This window comes from Nannobrachium achirus, assembly GCF_963921795.1.
Source record: "Nannobrachium achirus genome assembly, chromosome: 11".
Lineage (NCBI taxonomy): Eukaryota > Metazoa > Chordata > Actinopteri > Myctophiformes > Myctophidae > Nannobrachium > Nannobrachium achirus.
In genome coordinates this window covers 56,457,485-56,480,863 of record NC_137820.1, presented here as the reverse complement: position 1 = coordinate 56,480,863, position 23,379 = coordinate 56,457,485, and positions in this window count along the sequence as shown.

Here is a 23,379-nt window from a genome sequence, read left to right as displayed (position 1 = left end):
TCGGACTTTAAGTCACTCGGACTTTAAGGCCATCGGAAAATCACCATGCGCCCACCTCGAGTCGCTCCCATGATCCCATCTCTCCAATCTGGTGAATCAATAACCAACAGAATGTAATATTGTCCGTCTTTTGCTGTCTGCGCTGTATAAATATGATTGACATAAAACCTGAAACGCCATTCTTCCCCGACGATGCCCCAGAGAGAATGAACGTCTTTGAATGAATGTCTTTTAGGCTAAACCCCAATTTGAACAACACGTTTGTTTATTTAGCCCATGACAATATTGTGCTACTGTAAACCTTTCTGTAAAGCGACGTTGGGTACTTAGAAGAGATGAGCTATTCTGGAGATGATATACCATCTTTTTTTTAAATGCGGGTTGCGGGGCGGGCGGATTCGTTGATTTGTATATTGTTCTGCGGGGCGGGCGCGGGCGGGTTACGTTTCGTGCGGGCTGTGGGTCGTGCGGGTTATGAAAAAAACCTGACCCGCGCATCACTAACGGGGAAGTATAACTCGGACAGTCAGGCTTTGGAGAGGCGACTTTTGGGAAGACGATTGCAATATTTTGGCTTATCACCGAACCTTAATTAATAGATACGGGGGTGCGGTAATTACCGCAATACCGGCGGTAAATGGGAAGACGGTAACCGCGATAACAAAATGTCGATACCGGCCCACCCCTAGTCAGGTGTGTATTCTCTGTGTTCATGCCAAGTTGTGGGTTTGTCCATTTGTGTTCAAATACAATTTCCATGTATTTGCCATGCAGAATCACTGTTTACTTCTCATATTTTCCCTTGAAAAACCTGCACTAGCCAAACGTTTCACACAGATTTAATTTCTTTGCTTAATAGTTGCAATAGTTGAAATCATTGAATCATATCGTATCGTATCGCAATAAATGAACAAATATTGGGTACCAAGTATCATACCGTATGCAGCTCAAAGTGCTTGACAGAACAAGACAAAAAGCACAAGTGCATAAATGTCTTTTAAGGTTTTGTGGTCAGTGGTGCTCACACTTCTTTATGTCTAGGACCCCTAGAATTATATGTATTTGGCCATCGAACCCCATCTAAAAATATTTTGTTCCAGGGACCCCAGAACCATAATTTGAGTTACAAATATTCGCTTTAAAAATACATACAGTATATTCAAAGATTTGCATTCGGTGCCGTGCTGTGAGCCTGTATATCTGCTATTTTTCAATAGCTAAATTAGTGGACTAAAAGCGAGAGTAATGAGCAATAAAGTAGGCCATTCATCTACCAAAAAATAAGTTCAAATAGAGAGATATAAGGTTTCTGGCCGACAGCAACGATTACGCCACACACACTGTACAGGAGCTTCCCTTCGGATTTGGCGTTTGTCTAAGAAAAGAAGAGGGTTTTCCTGGCTTGGTCACGTGGTCACAGGTTTTTCATTCATTCACTCTTAGGTTCCCACCGGGCCGGCGGTGTCATGACAATCCTCTTTCTAAAAATGTTATTGGCAACCTGGAGGAAAAGCAAATATTGAACTAAAACTTAAAATAAAAAATTATGTTCCATCCCACGAAACAGGGGGGACCACACACACACACACACACACACACACACACACACACACACACAGCGCATAGCGCGCACACACACACACACACACACACACACACACACACACACACACACACACACACACACACACACACACACACACACACACACACACACACACACACACACACACACACACACACACACACACACACGCTTTCGTGTATACTGGACAGTTCTCGCTCTCTATTTCTGACACATGCACGCACGCACGCACACTCACTCACACACTCACACTCACACACCCAGTAAAGCCACATCCTCTCAGCCTGTAGCTCATGTTAGAAGGTTTACACTGTGGGCAGACTGCAGGTACATCGTGGTGAAGCTCTGTCTAACAGCTTCCACTCTCTCCCAGAGTAACTACCGCTTTTCAACCTGTTTTAGGCTCACAGGAAGGTCCACACATCTGTGTGTGCATAGAGGTGGCCATGTAGCCGAATGGGTAGAGACTATATAGAGAATGTCTGGGAAGCCGGAGTTCCCAGGGTCGATTCCCGGGCCTTCCGACAATGTGTCGAGGTGTCCCAAAGCAAGGCACTTTTTTTTTATCCCACGATTTTGTAACCCATTTTTCACCCTGTGCCAATTGCCTAAGCTGTAATCCTGGGCACTGCTCTCCCTCTGCCAACCTGGGGAGGGCCCCGAACTAAGCTCATGCTTCCACAGTGAGCAACGCTTCTTATCACCTGACAGGGGGGAGCTTCCCCAGTTGGACGAACACGTTATTTCAACCAGTTCCTTTCCCCTCCATCAGGCGCCCCACCTGGCCAGTGGGAGGCAGAATAGAGACCAGGATTACAGCATGTTTTTGTGAGGGTATCTACCTTAGGAGACACGGGGAGAACATGCAAACTCCACACAGAAAGGCCCTTTCTAGGGTGTGGGCGCTGATGGCACAGATGAGAGAACATGCCCCCAGCACCCACAGCGTCCTCCAGCGGGAATCGAACCCAGGACCTTCTAGCTGTCACAGCGCTACCGACTGCACCACCGTGCCCCCAGAGCAAGACACTTTAACCCCTGACTGACTGCCAGCCTCCCCCTCTCCTATAAATAAACTATATGAATACAATATATATAAACTATAAATAAACAGGAGCTCCCCCAGGCAGGCAGCGTCATGGTGTATGGAGGCTATATAGGAGCTCCTCTCACATTCCTGGGCATGAGTCCAGCAGGTCTGAGGTGGTGGTGAGGGGTTTGAACACAGCTGGTGGAGGGCAGCCAAGGACAGGGCAGTGGGTGAGGAAGTGGTGGTGAAGGGGGGAGGATGGGGGGACATGATCCAGGTAAACTATCTTTGCCTGAGCCTCTATCATTATGGCTGGAAGAAGCTGCCTTGTTGGTTAAAAAAGACTTACTTTTTTTGGAAATGGGGGGGAAATAACCTGTTTTCCAGTGGATCCAATGTGGATATTATTTAGTCACAAGCTCTGGTTGATACTTTTCATGGGTTTAATATTTATAAAAGCCCACAGCCACGCTTAACGCACTACTCAGTGGTGAGAAGTGTTGTATGGAAGTGACGGACGAGATCAAGGTGCGGGTGGTCTTACAGCAACGATTGAGTTCTCTGCCCGTTCTTTGTTCGCGATCGGTAATGGACAGGTTGACAGATGAAGTCAAGACAGGAGGTACCGTGGACTGTCTATGATGCCTGCGGATATGTGAATTGTAGTTAAAGAGAGAGGAGGGAACAGGTTGAAGAAAGTCGGGGAAAATGCACAGGGAGAGAAGAGAAATGAAAACCAGCGAATGGTGAATGTGTGTGTGTGTGTGTGTGTGTGTGTGTGCGTGTGTGTGTGTGTGTGTGTGTGTGTGTGTGTGTGTGTGTGTGTGTGTGTGTGTGTGTGTGTGTGTGTGTGTGTGTGTGTGTGTGTGCGTGTTTGTGTGTGAGAGAGAGAGAGTGATTGGGAGGGAGGGCGGCGGAACGGCGGAACAATGAGGATGCAATGAGTGCAGAGCTGGAGAGTTTGGGATAAACTGTCCATGGAAGAGAGAGAGAGCAGGCAGGGTGGAACTGATGGAGGAAAGAAGGAGTAAAGTGTCAAGAGTGTCAATAAAAGCACGCAAAAACAACTGGAAGGAAAAAAGAGAGCAGACTTACAAGATCACAACGTGTCCTGGATGCAACCCTATTTTCAGGCAAAAGTGTCATAAGATGAAACATATAGGCAGGGCATTAATTCATGAGAAATTTTAAATTCAAATAAACACAGACCATAGTTCCATAGACAAATAGCGGCTATGTATTTTTGCAGAAACCCACAAATGGCAAGAAACCACTCCATTCCCATTGAAATCTAGCCTGGCGGGGCCTGACGTCATACTGCGCTCACTCACTCATTCCTTCCCCAGTATAACATCTGGCCTTCCGGGTATAGGCAGTGAGTATACTGATTATTTTCTGATCGGTTAATAAAATAAACACAGACCATAGTTCCATAGACAGATGGCGGCTATAACTATATCCTTCTCAAGTACAGGTGTGCCGTTGGGGCTTTACTGCTCTTTTCCTGACAATTATCTGCAAATGCATGTTTTCCACAGGTTTCTTTCCCTGTTTTGCCAATACATTGTTTTATGGAGAACGGAGCGTATTTTTGCAGAAACCCACAAATGGCAAGAAACCACTCCATTCCCATCGAAATCCACCTTCACAGGTATAGGCCTATACTTCAAAGTCAGAGAAGGTCACACAAATAGCTTATCTACAAGCTCAATGTTCTGCCAATCCACTGGAAATCTACTGTCTGACTCTTGCCAATAATGGCAGGACATGTGAAGTTTTGAAATGGTACATCTGTATGTGTGGCATAGCCTACTTGAGTTAGAGAGTCCATAACACAACTACTATAGCAACATAATGAACAGTAGAAACACCAACAGCCAATCAGAATCCATGTGAACTAGACCTTACCCGTTCGAAGATATGTGCTCCAAAATATGTCAAACGCACCCGGTGAAAGTGTGTGAGAGAGAGAGAGAGAGAGAGAGAGAGAAACATTCCTAACTGTGAGAGAAAGGGGTGTGTGTGTGTGGGGCTACAGATCCCATGGCCTGGAGGAACGGACCGTAACCCTGGCAACAGACAGCAGAGTTCAACAGAAGTGGTTAAGAAAACGCTAATTTAAACTGCTTTAATTTGGGAGAAATGAAATTCGGGCTCCGTCAGTGTTGGTATAATGCTAATGGCCAATACCTTGTGAACTTTGGGATTAGTTGCTGAAGCGAGTGAATAGATAAACGTAGATAAGCGTGAGCGTTAGAGCGTTAGAGCGTGAGCGTTAGAGCGTTAGAGCGTGAGTTTGCTCCTTTATTAGTAGGATGTATTATGTACAGGAGATCACCTTCAACATGTTTCTAGGCCTACAGAAGGTTATGGTTCAGTGTGGATGCTCACAGCGTTATGGTTATAGATCAGTGATTTTCAATCCTTTTAACACAAAAAAGGTGTAGCCCTCTACTAACAATTTCATCCATTGAAAATGCACAAGTGTAACCACGACCACACGCATGTCGGCATTATTATTGCATACCTTCCTATTAAATCAAGAACACCCTGCACTGCCGGGAACCCCTATACCCCTTTTGGGGTAGTTTGTTGCTTATCGTACAGTATAAAGAAACATACAACATTTTTTAATAAATATTTTGAGGTTTAAAAGAAGAAAACTTCTGGTCAGGATTTAGAAAGTCTCAGATATAAATGTTTTAAAGGAGTAGTTCACCCCCAAAATGAGTTTTTTTCTATTGATTACTCTCGCCATGGAGACTTGAGTTGTTTTGTATTTGTCACATTGCTAAGACAAAAATTAGATTTTAGTCATTCCCCATGGATTCCGGATGGGGACCCAAATGCATTTGGGTCCCCATCCGGAATCAATGGGGGTCAATTTATTGTTATCAAATTATTGTCTTAGGAATGCAACAAAAACTCAAAAATATTGTTGAACTCAAGTCTCCATAGCAAGAGTAATCAATAGGAAAAAAGTCATTTTGGGGGTGAACTACTCCTTTAATATCAAGGACCCTCCAGTTATGATATGTGTTATTAGGCTAAAGCCACGGACCCCCGTTTTTTAGGTTTCTCTGGAACCAGCATTCCTCAGTGTTAACTTAACTCTGAGAGAGTACAAATGGATCCAAATGGACTCTTTTGTGGGTCCCTTTGGTTCGATTTGTTCCATTTGCAACAACTCTTAGAGTTACAGACCCGTAACGTAAGGGCCCGTTTGGGCGGCCTGGTGGTCCCTGGACCAGACACCGTTGAGAACCATGGGTTATATAAACTCAGCACAAAAAGAAAGGAAACTTGACTTCGGTCCATTATATCTCCCCTTACCAATTTGATGCTCATTCGTGGAATGAGCATCACAGCCAAACGTGTGGGTAGCGCCGACCCAAGATTTGTCAACATTCGGTAAATTTTATCCCCCCTTTAATTATGCCAAATGGTATTGTGTTTGATAGCATTGTTATCGTTGATTTGTCACCTTTACAATGAGGTCCAGCTTGTAAGGATCTGGCATTCGTGGAATGAGCAACACAGCCAAACGTGTGGGTAGCACCCCTCCAAAAATGGTCAAAATGGCCTGGCAGGCCTGCAATACGGTTCTTTTGGTGTTCACCTTTGTTGCTTGGAGCATTGAATGATTGCACTCTCCCACAAGGAAAAGAAAAAAAACAACAACACATATTGGCCAATGTTAACACTTTGCCGTCCGAAATAGAATGGTGGTTGGTAGATTAGCCGTGAAATTTCTATTATTGTATTGTGATCTGAGACATAATATTATGTTTATAAACATGAGCCCGCCGCCCCTCCTTCTTGGACAGCGCCGTTGTTTTTTCTTTTTTTTTCCCCCCCCAGGTCATTAGCTCACCGTGATTTTCTCGATCTCCGTTGGGATAGAATGGGGGTTTTGGCCGATCATCGATCTCCCCGTGCTTTTCGCGTGCGCGATCCGTTCACGTAAATGTCCCCGCAAATAATCCATGTGTGACTCAAGAACAGAACTGAAAATTTTCGCTAGCATAGCCCCAAGCATGGCTGCAGTAGGAGCACTAGTGTACAGACAGCAAACGGATGGCTGGGAGTAGCCTTGGAGCTGACGTCACCTCTGCTTCATGTCAGACCGTGCATGAGCTATCAATGCACGAGTGGTGACTAGGGAAGGTTAGACGATCGCCGATTTTCGGATGAAAATCATTTATTTCGGTAAATACGGGAAAGTACGGGAAAAGACGATTGGCTGCCCCTCCCCCCCTAGGAAGTCCGATATAGTACGATTTTAACATTAAGGGGCTCCCCGTGGCTTACAAAGGGTTAAGCTCAGTGTCAGGGAAGCCCAAAACGAGAGTAATTGCCAGCAGAACAGTATTGCAAGCCATTTTGGCAAAGTTTTGGTCCGCGCTACCCACACGTTTGGCTCTAGTCTGTAGCTCATGCCTCGAATGCCCAATGCTTACAAGTTGTACCTTGTTGTAAAGGTGACGAATCAACAATAAAAACAATATAAAACACAATACAAATTGTTATTATTAAAGGGGAGATATAATGGACCGAATTCAAGTTTCCTTTCTTTTTGTGCTGAGTTTAGCTATCATTCTTGGTGTGGACGACCGTTGATGCTGCGGTTCTTGTGAGGAGGATATTACAAGTAATATTCCCCTCCTCCTCCTCCTCTCTGGCAAAGGTGCTGGACAACATTCCTATCAGCTCTCAGAGAGATGTGTGTTGCATGTATTCCATTGTAAATACAGTATGTGGCATATTACAATTGCAAAACACTCAGCAGAGGGCCCAGACTGCCTGGACGAGTACACGGCACACACTGTTCAAGTCTGATTCGGTAATTACGTTCAATTCAGTTCAAATTACGGGTACGACTTGACCAGTCGTTCTACCGTACGGCGCCCGCAGTCGCAGATGATTGGCTGGCAATAAACACCAAACCCACCCACCGCCTCTAATCCGTCCAATAAATCATTGATGCCGGGCAGAAACCCTGTATCTTCAGATTTTAAACTATTTTCTTTTTTTCTTTTTCTTTCGTAAATCAATGCCCTACTTTGTCATACCACAGTGTCACACAGAAGTACCTGTATAGTGAAAATAGACGATCTACATGCTCAAAAACGTGTGGCGATGCGTTACGTTTGGAGCTCATTGGTCTGCTATTCTTGCAAAAAATTATAAAAAAACATGCAAATCCTGAAAAGTAACAGTTTCGGACATGTGAGGTTTCCCTCCCGGGCCAGCGACGATATGATGCTTTTTGGGCTTCCAACGCGGCCAGCGCAGAATCAACTTACACATCATCAGCATTCCTGTCGGCCTGCCCAGTGCAAAGGTCTATTTACACTGCTGCCATAATAACACAATTGTTCAAATGGGCTCGTATGAAATATGAAATGCAACCGGAGAGGGATGGAATCCAGGGTGATATGCCTAGTTTCGGGGGGAGGAAGGAATCGCCTGTCTCGCCTTGTTTACCGTACCCAGGCAAAATAAATCATAACGCTGACAAACGCGCGTTTTCTTTCCAATCTGTGAGCGTATAATGGCTCGGTGTGGTTTCTTGTCACAGGGCAGGCTGTCAGATGTAATTACGCACAGGGAAACCGTGTTCTCACGAGTAAAGTATTCACAATGGGGGCTAACAACGCACTTGAGGGTTAAAATTGTTGCCCTTTTTGGGCCGCATTGAATGTTGTTTATTTTGCGATACGGGGCGTGTGTACAGTAAGTTATAATAACAATGTCAGAGATTTGGCAATTTTTACTGACCTTGGCAATAATACGTTGGCCAGAACCAGCTAGATGCCAGCACGTCTGTGAATCCTAGTCAAATACCGTCGCTGGCAGAAACCTTGTATCTCCGTTATATATCAACTTTTTAATGGGGCACAATAGCAGTGAAAATAGCCGATCCTTGAAGCTCACAACGCATCCCATCACGACATGTTGGGAGCTGGTACTGTAGGTGTGCTATTTTCAGTATTCTTTGAGAAGGTGTGAATGTGATAGTGAAAGTGGTGTATGAGGGGGTTTTATGAACAGTGAACCAATGAAAAGTATTAAGCTTGTGACTACATTCGATTTATAGGAACACAGGTTCTTCTTTTTTTCTTTTCTTTTCTTTCAGAACTGTAATTGTTTTGGACACCCGACAGTGACGATTATGCTAGTGTGGAGGTCCATGAATAGAGCGCACGGTCCGGAAAGGAGCACGACGCTGACTCCTCCTTTCTAAAATTAAAGATTTATTTAGGTAATGTTTGGAGCCACCAGGTTCTTTCTCAGACCTTACAGTAAGTGCAGACACAGTGGCTCCACCTACAGGAGACCTCCATCCTACCCCAGGACCGGTCTCTCGGTCGTAGCCGACCAGATCAGACTCGCCAGTGGTCTGCAACATAAACAAATACAAGGAGATTTCCAAATGTCATCGTTTTTGTGAAGCCAAAAGCTTCCAAGGGCTTGAAGAAATTCAACAGTTGCATGGCTGCATAAGGGCGCTAAAAACAAAAGAGGAAGAGAGTGTAGAGATGGGGTTTATGGCTCTATGAAGTGAGCTGGATCTGTGGGATCCCTTCCTTTCAAAGAGACGTTCAAAAGACTTGTTTTAATAGGAGATTTTGATTAGAATGTCAAAACAATTGCTACCCTATATACATTTCTGGCATTTGAAAATAGCCGATCTACAAGCTCACAATGCGTCACATTGCGACGCATTGTGAGTTTGTAGATCTGCTAGTTTCAAATGATGTTTCTACATTTTATTCATTGGAAAACCTATGAAACGGGACATTCTGCATAATGAATACTTTCTACTATAGGTACTTTAAGTACATTTTGATACCAATACTTTTGTACTTTTACTGAAGTACATTTGAAGAATTGGAGTACTTTTCCCACCACTGTTCATTAGAAAGGAACGGCTCCCTACTGATAACCGAATACCTGCATCGTTCATTTCAAAGAGCCGTTCAAAAGACTCAATTCGTTCACGAACGTCCCACCTCTAAGAGAGAGAAAGAAAGAAAAAGAAAGAAAGAGGAAAATGCATGTCTTACTCTGTGGTATTTCTGTCAAGAAGCTGGTGATAAAATCAGAACATTGTCTTGACGACGGAGGTATGCGTGACCCTCTGGGTGTTGAATAATGGAGAGCACCACAGACCTGTTGCTAAAATAAAAAGCCACCACCACAGAGTGATGATGAGGCTGCCAGTTAGAGAATAATGAGAGTGACAATATTTGGATAACCGGGCAAAAGCAGAGTATTTCTCCCCCCATTTAATGCTTGTTGTGACATGTGGTCCTCGGTCCGCTCCATGGGCAGAGTGTTGGCCACCAAATATGCACAGGGTCAGGGGTTCTGCTGGCTACGGAGGAGCCGCCCATGAAAAAAATGAAATGAATAAAGAAATGTAAAAAATGCATGCACTTATGGGACAACAGAAAGTCTTCACCCAGTTATGTGATGTCACAGTTTTCAACCTTCTTCATGTACAGTAATTGGTCCTCACTAATGTTCATGATGAAATAGCACCAATTTTTCTACCTTGTCTCTGTCTCTTACAAGGGCTGTAGGCAGTTCAGAAACCTTCTACCAGTGACAAGAGATATTTCCATTTTTATTATCGCAAGAATAATAGCTTCCATTATAGCTTGGTAACCTTTCAGGAATTGAAAGTCTGCGGTTTAGCTTGGATTACCATCGAAGATCTCACTGGCATACATGTTTTCTGAACTGCCCACAGCCCTCCCATGAGACACACATTTTTTTGTTTTATTTAATTATTTTTTTGTTGTTGTTTATCTTTGTGCCTTATGAGATAATCTAATATTTTGTGGTTTGTAGGAGCCAAGATGTCTCCTCTATAGGCCAGATAGGCTACTGTAGCTGTTGTTTTGGTACAAGTTCTCTTGTTATGGTTCAGCTTGTCCTGTTCTGATATCGTTGGCAGAACCACCGACCTGAGTGCTATTCCCATGGTATCATATTTAACAGTCATGACATGCAAAAAAGGGTAAACTAGAAGCAGTGCTCTTCCGAGCACAGGTCTCCACCAGGCCGTGTGTCCTGGTGGTGTTACTGTATAATAGGCCAATGTAAAGAGGGTGGCATATGTTCTTCACCATAGATCTTTAATGGAAATCGGACGCTGCATGCATGATTTGAAGCATTGTGTTCCAAAAATGTGTTTTGCTAAAGTCTACCTGCTGGTGGCGCTATAACAGGCCAATGTGAAAAAAGGTAGCATTTGTTCCTTGACCTAGTGGGAATATGTGTGGCAAATTTCACGGTAATCGCAAGCTGCGTTGATGATTTGAAGCATTTTTTTCAAAAACTGAGCAATCCTGCAAACTTTGGAAGCTAATATTAGCCAATCAGGATGGAATATGAAATATCAGACGGATCGGACTTGATCACATGACTATAGAGATACTGTGTACCGATTTGCGTGATTTTTGGATAAAATCTCAAGGAGTAATATCCAAAAATGTGTTTTACATAAGTCGGCCCAAAGGTGGCGCTATAAAAGGCTGATGTGAAAAATGCAGGGCAAATTTTTATCCTTAGACTCTAGGGAGTGCGCTTACAAAGTTTGAAACTGATCTGTGGAGTTATAGGTAAAACCACAAATCGGCCTGTTATAGCGCCACCATGAGGCTGATTTAAAAAAAAATAAGTGGCATTTCTTCCTCGGCCTAGTGGGAACGTGTGTGCGCGATTTCATGATAATTGCACTTTGCGTTTGGGATTTGAGGCATTTTGTTCAAAACGGCTCAATCCTACAAACTTTGGAAGCCAATCTTAGCCAATCAGGATGGAATATGCAAAATCGGACAGATCTGTGTCGATCACATGACTGTCGAGATACTGCCTACCGATTTGTAGGATTTTTGGACAAAATCCTCTGAGTAGTGCACAGAAATGTGTTTTGCGAACATCGGCCACTAGGTGGCGCTAGAAAAGGCCCATTTGAAAGATTTAGGGCAGAGGTTCTAGATTGGCATCCAGGGAATGTGTGTGCTCACTTTGGCAGCGACCGGGCCAACGGCGACTGAGATTAGCTGCACACAAACTGCGAGGACACACGGACGGACACACGGACACACGGACGGACGAAGGGGAAAACATACTCTCCCCCAAGCCTTCGGCTGGTGGAGACAATCAGGTCTGATTAGCTAATATGATTGATGACGTCACACAGCGCCTTTACTGTACTGTACTGTACTCTTCTACTGTACTGTATGTCCGTCGGCCCGTCTCGCCTCGCTTGCACCAGCCTTCTTGCAGTGAATCAGGAAAAGACCGTAAATGAAAGTGTCTTTTATTTGTAAATCTGGGTATATTAAATATAATATTACACCTCAAATATCTTAGTTATGGCAACATTGTTCATGTTAAGTAGTTTGTTTATGCTCATTCATTGAAATAAAAGAGATTGCTTCGGGCATTTACCGCCCTGGTTTTCCATGAATTTATAGCCGCGCACAGGGCGCCTCAGAGCCGGCCTGAGCAAGGAGCAGAGCAAGGCAGCTCTCAACCCGTTGAGAGAAGCATTCTGACGAGGAGCAGATCGGAGCGGCCCGGTGCGATAAATCATAGCAAATTTGATCATTAAAATGAATAATATAGTAACTAATATATCTGAACGAGGAAATATATTTTATATGCACAGATTTACAATTAAAAGACACATTTTTGAGGTGACTTCCTCATTTCCTGGTCTATTTGGTGCCAGTGCGAGAGGCAATTTTCGGAGCAAAATGCCAATCTATCTGTGATAAGTCCCGCCCGTTTTCAGGCAGTTTTCATCCAAACCAGGTGACGTACAGACAGTATCATAATGTTGATTTTAGGGGCATGACATCACACCTTTAAAGCATATTCTCTCAGACTCCTCTTGCCTCATCAATACTGATTGTTTAAGAATTCCATGACAAACCCCTACAGTATATATCATTTATTTCGGCAGCCCCAGCTTTTTGGACAATATTTAACAACTTTTCCCTGGACCAGGGGTCATTGCCATGTTGGCTTTGTGGTGGACATTTTTGACCAAATTCCATTTTTGCCACAGACATGAAAAATGTACGGACAATAATATTACCATAAACACATAAAGCAATAGCCCTCAATGACCATACTGTAACAGGTCTGTAACTCAGTTATGGGGGTCCTACTAGGCTACTACTACTACTATCTGGACTCCTCTTAATGTGTCATAACTCATAATGTCATAGTAAAATAAGTCTCACACATATTCTGAAGAAAACCTGGAGACGTTGACGTAACTGGGTATCATTTTCAAAATAAGAACATAATGGTGTGTAAAACAAACAAATCTAAAATTTGCCACGGGCAAGGACAAGTCTTTGCCACGGACATATTGCTGACCCCTGCCTTGGACATCAGACGTACTGACGCTGTGGGACAGGTAGCAGCGCCACTCACACTGGAGCAAATATTCCTGTCATCAGTCATGTGACAACACGGTTGTTGATCAAACTATAGCCTGCACTGTTCCCAGGTGTGTTAAAAAGTGATATGGGTCCTGCATCCAGACGGGGACCGCCCATAAGTCCGAAGGTTCATTAGTCCGAAGGTTCATTAGTCCGAATTTAGTTGGGGTTACTGAGGTTAGGTTTAGGGTTAGGGTTAGAGTTAGGCATAGTATTCTTAACAAATTCGGACTAATGAACCTTCGGACCAATGCCATGGCACCATCCAGACACGCTGTGAGTTACAGCTGTTTTGTACAGAACTAGAGGTTCGCGGCCCTTCGGGCCGCTCACATCTAGAGATCGCGCCTGCTTCGCAGGCGCTCACAGCTACGTTGCAGCAGTGATCCACCCATATCCATCCATCCATCCATCCACATCCATCCATCCATCCATCCACATCCATCCACATCCATCCATCCATCCATCCATCCATCCATCCACATCCATCCATCCATCCATCCATCCATCCACATCCATCCATATCCATCCATCTATCCATCCATCCACATCCATCCATGCATCCATCCATCCACATCCATGCATCCATCCACATCCATCCATCCATCCACATCCATCCATCCATCCACATCCATTCATCCATCCATCCATCCATCCACATCCATCCATCCACATCCATCTATCCATCCATCCACATCCATCCATCCATCCATCCATCCATATCTATCCATCCATCCATCCATCCATCCGTCCGTCCGTCCGTCCGTCCGTCCGTCCATCCATCCATCCATCCATCCATCCACATCCATCCATCCGTCCATCCACATCCATCCATCCACATCCATCCATCCATCCACATCCATCCATCCGTCCATCCACATCCATCCATCAGTCTCCATCCATCCGTCCATCCACATCCATCCATCCATCCACATCCATCCATCCATCCACATCCATCCATCCATCCATCCACATCCATCCATCCATCCATCCATCCATCCACATCCATGCATCCATCCATGCATCCATCCACATCCATCCATCCACATCCATCCATCCATCCATCCATCCACATCCATCCATCCACATCCATCCATCCACATCCATCCATCCATCCACATCCATCACTTACTGTACTGTACTGTACTTTACTGTACTCTACTGTACCTGACTGTACCGTATTGTACTGTACTTTGCTGTACTCTACTGTACCCGACTGTACCGTATTGTACTGTACTTTGCTGTACTCTACTGTACCCGACTGTACCGTATTGTACTGTACTTTGCTGTACTCTACTGTACCCGACTGTACCGTATTGTGCTGTACTCTACTGTACCCGACTGTACCGTATTGTACTGTACTTTGCTGTACTCTACTGTACCCGACTGTACCGTATTGTACTGTACTTTGCTGTACTCTACTGTACCCGACTGTACTGTATTGTACTGTACTTTGCTGTACTCTACTGTACCCGACTGTACCGTATTGTGCTGTACTCTACTGTACCCGACTGTACCGTATTGTACTGTACTTTGCTGTACTCTACTGTACCCGACTGTACCGTATTGTACTGTACTTTGCTGTACTCTACTGTACCCGACTGTACCGTATTGACCTGTACTCTACTGTACCCGACTGTACCGTATTGTACTGTACTTTGCTGTACTCTACTGTACCCGACTGTACCGTATTGTACTGTACTTTGCTGTACTCTACTGTACCCGACTGTACCATATTGTACTGTACTTTGCTGTACTCTACTGTACCCGACTGTACTGTATTGTACTGTACTTTGCTGTACTCTACTGTACCCAACTGTACCGTATTGTGCTGTACTCTACTGTACCCGACTGTACCGTATTGTACTGTACTTTGCTGTACTCTACCGTACCCGACTGTACCGTATTGTACTGTACTTTGCTGTACTCTACTGTACCTGACTGTAGCGTATTGTACTGTACTATGCTGTACTCTACTGTACCCGACTGTACCGTATTGACCTGTACTCTACTGTACCCGACTGTACCGTATTGTACTGTACTTTGCTGTACTCTACTGTACCCGACTGTACCGTATTGTACTGTACTTTGCTGTACTCTACTGTACCCGACTGTACCGTATTGTGCTGTACTCTACTGTACCCGACTGTACTGTACGCGACGGTACCGTACTGTACTGTACCCGACTGTACCGTACTGTACTGTACCCGACTGTACCTGACTGTACTGTACCGACTGTACCTGACTGTACTGTATCTTACCGTATTGTACCGTACCTCTCTTTCTCTCTCTCTCTCTCTCTGGTACCGTACTGTACTGTACCCGACTGTACCGTACTGTACTGTACCCGACTGTACCTGACTGTACTGTACCGACTGTACCTGACTGTACTGTATCTTACCGTATTGTACCGTACCTCTCTTTCTCTCTCTCTCTCTCTCTCTCTCTCTCTCTCTCTCTCTCTCTCTCTCTCTCTCTCTCTCTCTCCCCCTGTGCAGCTGACCCCCCCCTTCCCTCTTGTAACCTGAGACTCTGGTGATGATAATGACACATTGCTCTACAGAGGATTGCGCAATAGGTATTGCGAAATAACCATACAAACACAAACTGTACGGTAAATATGCATTTTGAAAACATGAAATGTTGACAGCGCAAAGCGTCCAGGTTAGTCTGTCCTGGTGGGTATGTTTATGAGAGGTGTTGTCAGATATTGTAGATGTAGATACAGATACAGATTTTTGTGTCGCACCATTGGAATGTTGCTTGCTGGAGTGTATGATGCTGATGGTACAATAGTTCACATCAAGCCAAGTGATTAAAATGAATGAATAAATAAATACGTACATATTGTTGCAACCGTAGGTCGCAGTTAACTATGAAAACTGGCACATCTTTCCGTATTTCTGTCTGTCTGTCTGTCTGTATAATGCCTGACACCAGTGGTGCGCGTTGCATTTTATACCCAGGCCTTCAATATATCAATCCTCCCACAAGATCAACAGTTAGAATTGCACACAAATTCACATGATTATCCACCTGTTTCCGCAAGACTTTACTGTAGCATTATCTGCGAGACACTCCCGGGTAACAGCAGACATACTGTACAAACTCACGTCGCGTCGCAGATGCAACCGTTGTGAGCTTGTAGATCACACTCGGCTGCGACGCCGGAAATGCCGCTCGCCTTCTGCGCAATGCATGATGGGATGTTGGAAAGTTGTGGTTAGTGTAATTTGACATAACCAGGAAACAACAGACAACACCGATATCCAAACCAAGCTGATGAGATCGGAGACTGGCTGAGTTACACACTGCACGAGTGCACGCCGCACACACGCACGCTCACAGCCCCACGCACGCACGTACGCACGCACGCGCACACACACACACACACACACACACACACACACACACACACACACACACACACACACACACACACACACACACACACACACACACACAGTCAGACAGAGCCAACTTGCAACACAGGCAGCAACAACAATATAGCCTATACAACGATCAATCATAATAGAGAGAACAAAATAATAGCCTATATAAAATTGATTAAACTCACCAGGCTGCTAATGTGTCCATCAATGCCAAGCTTTTCTTTAAGTCCTTCTAGAAAAAGGTTTGCCAAATTGTCCAGTAAATCCACACCAAATCTGTTTATTTTCCTCCTTCAGCCATGTTTTGTTGTGTGCATTTGTTTGTGAGTTAATTTAGAGAACTGAACTCATCACTCATCAGCTCAGAGTAAACAGAAGAACATGAAAACAAAGGTTTGATTTGGAGGAAGTGGTTCCCTTTTCTCATTGGACAGTTTTTCCAGGGAAACTTTCCAGGGATGGGATCTAAACTGTAGGGCAATGGGATGCTAGCAACGCCAAAATAAAAGCCTTTGGTTTCTGAGGCAAGCAAGCAATGTCATCAGGGCCAGTTAGAAGGCTCTGCTATCTGAAAGAATACGCCCAGCAGGGCAAACTTGAGATCTGATTGTTTAGCTGCAATCTAAATGTCACCCCCATTCACTTGCACTGCGTCTGGCTTCAGTGGAGATTCTGAAGGCTCACAGTGGAGATTTCTACCCGGAGACAACACAACAAAAAATCTGTTTGCTTTAAAAAAAAACAAGCTGTGTTTTTAGACCTGCAGGGAGTGGAAGCAGAGACCAGCCTGAGTGAATGAGAGACAAAGATGGCAGCAAAATGAATACAATATGTTTGTGGAAAAATAAATATGAATAAATTCTTTATTAGGCAAGTGCAGGGCCAGCAGAGAAGGCCGTGCAGGCCCTGACAGGCTGACACTGCGGTTCCCCTGACACATCACTGTGACATCACAGGTGATATCACAGGTGACATCACCTATGTAAAAGTCCATATATGGGTATTCCTCAGAATCCCTTTTATGCCCATAATATGAAGATCCCTGATTTCATCGATATTAAGCACATATCTAACAGGACTTCATGGGAATGCCCATATATGGAGGAAGACAGCCCATATCTGTGTGGCTGGTTCAGACAGGGATCTCCATATATCATGGATCACCATACTGTATGGGTACCAGGGGAACTGGTCCGATATACATCACTGGCCAGATGGCCAAGAATTGGCACGACCTCGCCCTTTAGGGCACCCTGAGGCGTCTTACTTACTGTACATAATGTTTTAAATTAGCCTCAAACATTTTCAACCTATAATGACATGCCAAAAATAGGGTGGAAAAGGGTTTTTACCCTTTTTCCTTGCCGGAGTATCAGCTTTCTATGAAAAAAATGCTTCAGGGGCCAAAATGTGAGTGGATTAGAGGTGGGGCAGGGGGCCACACTGTAGATTGGCCCTCACACACATTATGTCCCCTGATAGAGGACCACTGTCTGTGTCCAGCGCTGGACGGAAAGGAAAAACCTCCTGAGGTCAGGGAACTATAATGCACTAGCATGGCTTTCCCACAGAACCGGTTTGTTTTGCTTAAAAGGCCGTTGTGGTTTTGGTTTTCAACTTAAAGTTCACCCCTCACCACCTCCGCTAGAGCTCTGCCCCTCTCCATTCACTACAATGGAAGTCCCATGGCGTGTGTGGAGGAGGATGATGATGATGATGACATTTTGCCTTTCAACAACACATGGGCCAATGACAGAACTCCTGCTTCATCTCTTGAGTGGAGTTCTCGTTTTTGGCCAGTGTAAATGTCAGTTATTGCTTCTTAAAATGCAACTGCTGAGAAGAAATATTAACCAGAACAAAGATCATATTTTCTCCATTATTTCCCTATACTTTAATACTTTGTCATGTCAATGTCGGGTGGTTGCGCGGCGCCCACCCCGCAAAAGAGGGAAAAATAACCGATCTGCTATTTTCGCTATGAACTGCCTATAATGACATGCCCGAAAACGGGGATGAAAGGTTGAAAGTGGTTAAGTGGTGTCTCTAGGTTTTATAAATATTGAACCAAAGACAAGTATTAACAAGAGACTAAATCATAACTACATTGGATCTGATGGAACAGAGCTAGGCTCTTTTCCGGAAAAGTAACATTTTTAAAACCGACAGGCAGCGACGACAACGCAAAGAGATGCTGAAAAACATCAACAACACAAAGATAGTGGCTTCCGCGACTGGCCCAGTCGCCAGCGAGGAACGTGCGTCACATTGCAACGGTTATATGTTTTCACAAGCGTTTACAATTTCTGAGAAAAAACGGACAGTGAGTTCTTCTCAGATCGCGGCGGGCAAAAACAGAGCAGTAATCGTCAACCGCTGAGGAAGAAAGAAAAGAGCCAGTTTCATCCTTCATAAACAATAGCATGGAAAAGCTCTGATTGCTTGAGACATCTCAATTCACAAGGCCATAAAAAAATAAAAAAAAGAGTCTTATTTTTCCAGGCTTGTTTCAAAGTCGGTGGCTCGCTCGGCTCGCCGCGGGGGGAAGCTCGTGAAAAGCCATGGAGTGCAGTCAGTGACAGACGAGAGTAAGTCAGTCGGCTGTCACGTCGGGAGATTACACTGGATTGTTGAGTGGACTCTGGTGGCTTGTTACGACACAGCTCCCCCGGTCCAGAATAGTTAAAACTCTACTGGGTGTAATGGCTGGTAATGGTCAGTAATGGCCGGTGGTTTTGGCTGAGGCCGTGCCTGCCGTGCTCCGTCACACTGCTCTTCCTGTCTGCTGCACACTGCGCTGCTGCAAACACACGGGTTCCTCACAGTTACTTGTACTTGTAGTATTTACAGTATTTTTTATACTGCACCGGTATCTCCCTGTAGTAAAAAAGCCCCCCCGCCCACCCCTTTAAACAATGTTATTGAGCTACTTCTCTCTCTCTATTTTCTCTGTCTCACTCTACCATGCCCCTATATGCACGCACGCTCTCTCTCTCTCTCTCTCTCTCTCTCTCTCTCTCTCTCTCTCTCTCTCTCTCTCTCTCTCTCTCTCTCTCTAGAGGTGGAGGAAGTACGCAACAAATACTACTACAAAAGTAGGTCTACTTCAATAGCTCCTTTAGACCTAAGGCCTTTTTCGAATAGCCAAACTATAAAATAGGGCTTAAGTGATTAATACCTTTTTTCCAATAATAATCTAAATCTGCAAGGTTGTTGTTGTATGTTTTTAATTAACTGCATGGAGTCAAACGCACAAAATATTTACCTCTGAGAGGTAGAAATATAAGGGGGGAGTCTCTCTCCATTCCGACATGTCGCCACTCCGAAATTGACTTCTTATTGTCGGAGTGGCGACACTCCCATAGGGGTTAAGTTTAGGGTTAGGGTAAGAGATAGGGTTAGTGTCGGAATGGAGACATGTCGGAAAGGAGACATGTCGGAGTGGCGGGATGTAACCATATAAGGGTACCCAAGTAAAGTCAAAAGTACCTCAAAATCATACTTAGTCCAAGTACTCAGAGTAGCGTGCACTCACAGTCTCACAGTTTACTTTCCACCACTAGCGCTCTCTCTCTCTCTCCCTCTCTCTCTCTCTCTCTCTCTCTCTCTCTCCCTCTCTCTCTCTCCGTTAGTTTACAATGCTCGCTGACCTTCCCAGGCCGCGTCGGCTCGGCTCTCGGCTCTCTCTCTCTCTGCTGGGTCTTTATATTTCTAGTCTTTGAGGCTACAGTACATCTGAAACAAAAGCAAAATTATGGGTCTTGGTGCTTGGCGGGGAGGAGAGCGCAGTGACCCCGGCCTGTGGTTTCCTCCGGGCCCAGACCAGGGAGAGGTGAGGTGGGGAGAGGTATTTGTGTGAAACTAGGCTGTGTATTTGAAGAAAAACCCTCCACCACAGCTAATTTGAATGTGTCATTAACAGGGGGTGGAGGGTTAGGGGAGGGGGCTCGATCTAAACTTGGGGCTGGCCAGCAGTGGAACAAAAGCCACATATATTCCTCCAAGACACTGCTTATGTTTTTGTATTTTCTTTTTTCTTCTTTTCTCTCTTTTGTTGAGAGATCTTTTTCTTTGGTGGATGGATGGGTGGGTGGGTAGATAGGATGGGGTAGGGGGCCACAGTGTGCAGTATGGGGCCCACCGGCTGGAGGGGATAAGCGCTGTACTTATCACCTTATAAATCTTCTCCGGTCTCTTCTCTCTCTCTTGCAGACACAAAGACATTGTTTCCTGGAGCTGCTGTGACTCAGCAGGGGCCTCTGGGGTGTTATTGTCGTTGTCGGATGGAAACCTTGTACAGTATGTCCAAAACCGTTCGTTTTGTATTTATCATTTTTAAAATGATCTAAAACAGTCACAATAGACGACCTACAAGCTTGTAGATCGGCTATTTTCACTAGTTTTGTGCGACAGTATTGTATAATGAAGCCCTGAAGTTTCTGTTTCTGGTTTATGCCCGATAGTGACGATATACTGTGTGGGATGACAAATATATCATTGCTGTCTGTCGGGCTGGGCCCCTGATTCAGCCCGGGAAAAAGAGTTGTAGAGGCCCTCATTGCGCGCTATAGAGAGAGATCTCTCTCTATAGCGCTGCTGCTACTCAAAGATTTGCCATTTCAAGTGACAAGCCAGTGGGCCAATTACATGAGTTATATTTCGTCGTTGTCGGGTGGAAACCTTGTATGTCCAAAACCATTTTAAAAATTATTTTAACTAGTGAAAACAGCCGATCTACAAGCACACAACGCCTCGCACACCGGGGACCCCCCGGGTGCCGGCCCCGTCTCTCCCGGTGGCTGGGTGGCCGAGTTATGGCCTTTTTAGCAGGCTGCAGTGGCGGGGGTCCGCCGGTAGGTGGCGCTCTACGCACGGCTGTCTCCGCTGTCTTTTGGCGCCGGCGCCAGGGGGTCCCTGGGGGTCCCTGGAGCTCCGGGGGTTCTGGAGGTTGTGGTTTGGCAGGCAAGGAGTGTGTGTGCAAAGTTTGGTATGGATAGGGGCAAGGGTGGCAGAGATATGAGTAGGGCAAAAGTGTGACATGACGTGATGTGCAGTGACTGACTGCGTGACTGACTGACTGACTGACTGACAGACAGACTGACTGACAGCCGGTGGAGGTTTTGATAGTAACTGCGACCTGACGGTCGCAATCAGTCTCTACAATATACAATCTAAATAATAATCAGTACATTGAAACTATAGGATGCAAGGTAAACAATGAACCTAACATCTACGTTAAAAAAGAAAACTCTGAGTACTTACCGAAATAAAGGGAGAGAGATGCACTTGCAACCAAAGGATGGATGGATGGATGGATCACCTTGAAATGAAAACAATGGGCAGTTCTTTCAGTTCTTTCCTCCATGTGGTCTTCCACCCTTTACTGTGTGTGTGTGTGTGTGTGTGTGTGTGTGTGTGTGTGTGTGTGTGTGTGTGTGTGTGTGTGTGTGTGTGTGTGTGTGTGTGTGTGTGTGTGTGTGTGTGTGTGTGGTCTCCAACTCAATTTAGACCGCTGGCTTCATGGTGAACCACCGTGCAATTAGGTTCCCCATGTTCGCTGGCGGAGAGTACATTTACTCAAGTAGGCTACTACTGTACTCAAGTACTCACTGTCAGTACTTTCACCATGTTTTCAACACTTCTCCACTACTGTACTTATCAGAGGCAAATATTTTACTCTTTATTTTATCATTACTAAATATGCATTAACCAATTAAGCCCTATTTTACACTTATTCACATCTTCAAGCTCACGCCGGCTTCAGCTTGTACTAGATCAGTTATTTTCAACAGTTCATTCTGCATGACTACTTTGAGTTATATTTCCATGCCAAAGACATTTACTTTGTAATAGAGAGTATTTCTACTTTGTGGCATATCAGAGTACTTCTCCAGTACAATGGTGGACAGTGACTTATGAGTACTTGAGTTTTGCTCTGAAGTACTTTTTTCGTTTGTTTGTTTGTTTGTTTGTTTGCAGTAAATTTTTTTGGTGACTTTCAATCCGCTACATTTTAAATAGAAATGTTGCTCTTTTGACTCTACTAAAACATCTGGAAAGAGACTCTTGGGTCCCACAATTACAACAAATATACAGTATTATGAATTAAGCCCTATATTTCAAATATTGTGAAAATAACCAAACGACAAGCTCAGTTTTATAGATCCGCTATTTTCACTATTTCTGAAAAAAATGGGGGAAAAAAAAGAAAATTGACTTCATGGCATTTATACTTTTCTAATTCTTGAGTAGATTTACTGGAGTATACCTTGTGTCCACCACTGCCTCCTTCCACCAGTGTGGGTGGGGAGACCAGACCAGACCAGAGCAGTGTAATTAGGTGCACCATGCTTCAGGAGAGCAGCAAGTGTAGTTCCTGTGTCTGACCTTCTCATGTTTACCTCTCACATACCGCCGCTGGCGCACTGAAACCTCGCATCTCCGCTATGGGTTTTCGTGAGAATTAACACCCTGTTTCATTATGAGTTTTTTTTTTTAAACTTTTCTGTTTCTTGGTTAAAATGCCATTTAGATAGCGTGTTATTTAGACAGAAGGTTAATTGTTTACCCTGCATCCTATATAGTTTCTAATGTATTTATTCATATTTTGATTACAGTTTTTATTGTTTAGACTGATGCTGTAGGTTCTTGGTTTACCCGTCAACTAAAAGGAGATCCAAGAAAGCTTTACAGCTTATTTGCACAGTAACCACTTTATGTATCTCATATAACATTGAAAGACAGACGGATAGAACATAGTACTTTTACATAGGATAACATCAATTACAAAAGCAGAAGAAGGAGAGGGGGGGGGGGTGGAAACATGGGGGCTTAGTCTATTTACAAGTCTCGAGTAGCAGCCGCCTGAAGGTGACTTTTCATACCAATTTTGAAGGAGGC